The 4543-nt window shown below is 34.2% G+C and overlaps 1 long non-coding RNA gene across 2 annotated transcripts; it reads left to right on the top strand.

Annotated features, from left to right (window-relative positions):
• Nucleotides 1–1169: 1169 nt before the first annotated feature.
• On the top strand, nt 1170–3720 carry LOC130052070 (uncharacterized). Of its 2 annotated transcripts, none has more exons than XR_008800425.1 (2): nt 1170–2053; nt 3427–3720. It is a non-coding gene; the product is annotated as an uncharacterized LOC130052070 (long non-coding RNA). The 2 variants fall into 2 exon arrangements; XR_008800426.1 differs by having other exon boundaries at nt 1170–2073.
• Nucleotides 3721–4543: the final 823 nt, after the last annotated feature.

Here is a 4543-nt window from a genome sequence, read left to right as displayed (position 1 = left end):
GGTCCGTGTTTGCCCAACTATCTATTTTGTATTGCTTGTAGGATTTATGAGATTGATCACTGTTCGTTATCTTCACCTTGCATTTTGGGGTCATGTCACTTTGTCTGTTTGTATGTCATCATCTTGTTTGTATGTCATTATCTTTCTTATTATGACTACCGCCGCGGTGGCCGAGAGGTTAGGGGTTCGCCCCGTATGCGAAAGGCCAGGGGTTCGAATCCCGGCCACGACACACCTAAGTCGTTAAAACAGGTAGTGACAGTTCCATCACCAAACGCTCGGCATCAGGTGTGAATGTCACGGGTCCTCGGAGATCCTTGGATACCTTAAAAACGGATGACCCGTGTCACAGTACATGTAGGTGTTGCACGCTAAAGAACCCTCACTGCTCAATGGCCGTAAGCGCCGAGCATAGTCCTAAATTTGAAGCCCTTCACCGGTCTTGGTGACGTCTCCATATGAGTGAAAAATTCTCGAGTGAAACGTTAAGCAAGATACAATCAATCAATCTTTTTATGTCTGTATCTATTTACCATTGTCTAAGGGAGATAATTCAATTTTAATTATGGTATGTATTGTATTGATTTAGAACATTTTCAAAAAGTAACTCTATAATATAACATTGTGTATGTGTATATTTATGTTCCCCAAACAAAGTTTGGGAACATATTGTTTTTACTCTGTTTCTTATTATTATTATTATTATTATTCTTTTTCTCCGGTACTTTTTTGTCCGGTAGTGTTCTCAGAAACTACAAAAGGGATCGATATGAAACTTTCCAGGATGATAGTATAGCGTTTGTAGATGTGCATAGTGATAGTCATTTTGTTTGCACGTGCATGCACGCGCGCGCACGTGCATTCCAATTTTGGTATAAAAAATGGAAAATCAGAATATTGAAGGAAGCGATATAAATCCTAAATAGGATGATAGTATATGATTTGTACATATGAAAAATAATATTTATTTTGTCAGCACGTGCACGCATGCGCGTGCACGCGCATTACAAAATTTGTACACTAACTTTGGAATCAGTCTAACTTTTTTGTTGTTCATTGAAATGGCTTGAAATTCATATCAGAGGTAGATATTGAGACTCTTAACTGATTTGCATGGTCAAAATTACCAATTTGCACGTGCATGCATGTGTGCTTCATTTTGATTGGATAATACTAAAACGTTTGTAACTATCTTGTTTATGAAGTGAATGAGATGATATTCACAGCATATGTAGACAATATGTGTATCTATATATTGGTGTAAGAAAAAAATGCCAACGCACACGCGCATGCGCGTGCAACGTTTTTAAATTTTCAATTTTTAAAGGACGATAACGTTTTTGTTTTTCATCAAATTCTATTGATATTAATGGTTTAGATGTGTCTTGTTACTCCTTACAAATTGTTGTGGTTAGAATTACTGCTCAGCACGTGCATGCACGTGTGCTGAATTCTGATTGGACGATTTTAAAATCGCTATAACTTCCTTGTATTTGGTGGAAACGTTATGAAATTCACACTGTGGGTATATGATACAAATGCCTGTTGAACGACATCAACAAAAATTCGGAATCATACACGCGTGCACGTGTATGCGCGTGCAACGCTTTCTTTCATTTTTTTTGGTACTGAAATGAGCATATTGAACGTACTACATGTAATTAAAGGCTAAAATAAAATGATTTTTTCCTATAGATTCACAAGGACATCACTTTTTAATTGGGGGAGGTTTGGGGAACATATGTAACGGTCCCCGTTACAATTAGAACTAGTTTGGGGTTGGGTTTTTTTTTTTATTATTTTTTTTTTATTTGGTGTGATATAAAAATGCTATATGTTACATGTATATTGAATTACCACGTCGATCCCAGTCAACAACTCTCGATCGGGATCGGAATACGAAATAAAATTTCTTATATCCGGTTGCAAAGTGAAACTTCTTCTAAAGAAAGTCACAAAATAGACACAAAATGCGTGTACTTTATTCATTACCGTTACCGAACTTTAGTCGGTGAAAATCTCGATATGGCATGTTTCACTGCGCTTGTTGACGGTAAGGTCCACATTTTCTACGTGAGTATTTTGATATTTGCTTAATATGATTTTTTTTTAGCATATACATTGTATGTCTCTGCTGGGAAAAAGATAAACTGTCCCACCTATGTATGTAAAGACCCATTCTATAGATTTTTATTTTTAAAAATGCAGAGCACTTCTATCAAATGTGTTTTAAAACACTTAGACCCCCGATGTCAGAATTCCATTTTCCTAGACATCAATATGTCAAATTCATAATCCTTTTCGATTAATTTGTATCAGTTATTGTTGATACGTATGTGTTAAACAGAAGTAATATAAAATTACATCAGTCTCTCATAAATATGCTTAATGATTCCTTTTTCACAAATTTGCTTTCCAATGTATCTTTGAATATTATTAATTCTAACATATATACCAGCCCCAAACATTGCTATATCAAATACAGATGCCACTTTCCTCTAATAACCCTCAGCCGGGTCCTTGCTGGCCGTGTCAGTTTTCTAGTTGATATTCTTTTGAAAAGATATATTCCTAAAAAATTTAAAAATAATATGCAGCTCAACACATTGTCGCTTAGAATAATCAATGCCATTACGTAACAGATAATGCAACTGAAATAGCCTAGATCGATTGATATGAAAACTACTGTAGACGGACGTGACCCATTTCAAATTGTCAATACATCAAATGGTCCCGATAGATATCCATTTTTTGTTAAACGTTTTACAAATGGAATGATCGAAAGGAAAGTTTATTTAAAATATCTTCGATAAATGACGATAACTTTTACGAGAACTTGAATTGTCAGCAACTTCGGTTGTATATTTTCCTGACAGAAAAGCGGGATCAGCCTTTCTTCCCAGTGTACATGTATGTCAACAATGAACAAACACAGGTGTGGTTACTAGCTATTGGATGAATACCTACATTGTATACATGTACTAGTATATCATGTAACAGATTTTCTCGTTTTGAATAACTCATAACACAATGGTGGTATGCTGAGATTTTCCTCTTAGCTAGAGTACAAATTACAAAATGTTAACACACGACCAATAATAGTAAATAATAATACCATATTTATATAGCACCCTTTTCATACACTATGTACGCTCAAAGGTGCTTTACAATGCATGATTTTGACATTCTTCTATTTTAATTAAATAATGATCTTTATCGTAAAAACATCATTGCCACTCCAAATTGTATATGTGGTCATATTGAAGATGCCCATCATTTCTTTTTTGCATGCAAACGATACACTCAAGCAAGAAATTGTTTTTTCAATGAACTGCTTCAGCTAAATGGTATTGCTATTGTCGATACCCACCTTTTATTATGGGGAAATGAATATTTTTCAGATGATGTAATTTTTTATATTTTCAGAGCAGTTCAGAAGTTTTTTTAAGAACTCTAACAGATTTTAATCGGACCTATATATCATAATTTTAAAATATGTTTTGCATTTTATGCCTGATTATGTACTTACATGAACCTAAACATATATTGTATATTATCATAATTGTACATTATAACTGATATTATATTTTCTGTGTTACGACAATCTTTATTTGTACATGTATAGTATAATATATTTTGTATACGGGAGAGGTTGTCTAAGTTGCTAGATTTTGTAACCAATCCTTTTGTATATTCATACAATAAAATATGTTCAAATCACAATGCATATATACCTTACAACAGAATGTTATACACATAATACATAGAAAATAAATAAAACATTAAAAGCTGTACCTATCCTGATTGTCCTGAAAATAAATAAAACATTAAAAGCTGTCCTGATAATGTTAATGCTGTCCCCCTCTCCCCCATTTACTTGTGAAAATGTGAATGAATACAAAGCAATACTGATCTTTTCCTACAGTTCATTTCTGTTTTAAAAACAGTAGAGTATAAATTTATGAAATGTTGACAAAAACTAATAATGTTGATCTTGTTTAAGAACCAAAACACTGATTTGCGATTTCTTTAGAGGTGAGGACTATGTTTCATATCGAAGGGATAAAAATCAAGATTTCATGAATTCTCATTAAACTCGCTTATTCCAGAGGGTAGACACGTGGATCCTATGTCATTATCAATGTGTATTGTAACAGCTTCTTATGTTGCATTAACACATCTGACGAATGATCTCTAATATTAAACAAGAGTACCGCAAACAGTACAATATATGCCCGTCAGACAGTGAAATTCAACAAACGGTACAATATACGCCCGTCAGACAGTGAAATTCAACAAACAGTACAATATACGCCCGTCAGACAGTGAAATTCAACAAACAGTACAATATACGCCCGTCAGACAGTGAAATTCAACAAACAGTACAATATATGCCCGTCAGACAGTGAAATTCAACAAACAGTACAATATACGCCCGTCAGACAGTGAAATTCAACAAACAGTACAATATATGCCCGTCAGACAGTGAAATTCAACAAACAGTACAATATACGCCCGTCAGACAGTGAAATTCAACAAACGG

Source organism: Ostrea edulis, chromosome 2, assembly GCF_947568905.1.
Source record: "Ostrea edulis chromosome 2, xbOstEdul1.1, whole genome shotgun sequence".
In the NCBI taxonomy this organism is placed as follows: Eukaryota; Metazoa; Mollusca; class Bivalvia; order Ostreida; family Ostreidae; genus Ostrea; species Ostrea edulis.
This window is presented reverse-complemented; position numbering and strand designations above follow the sequence as displayed.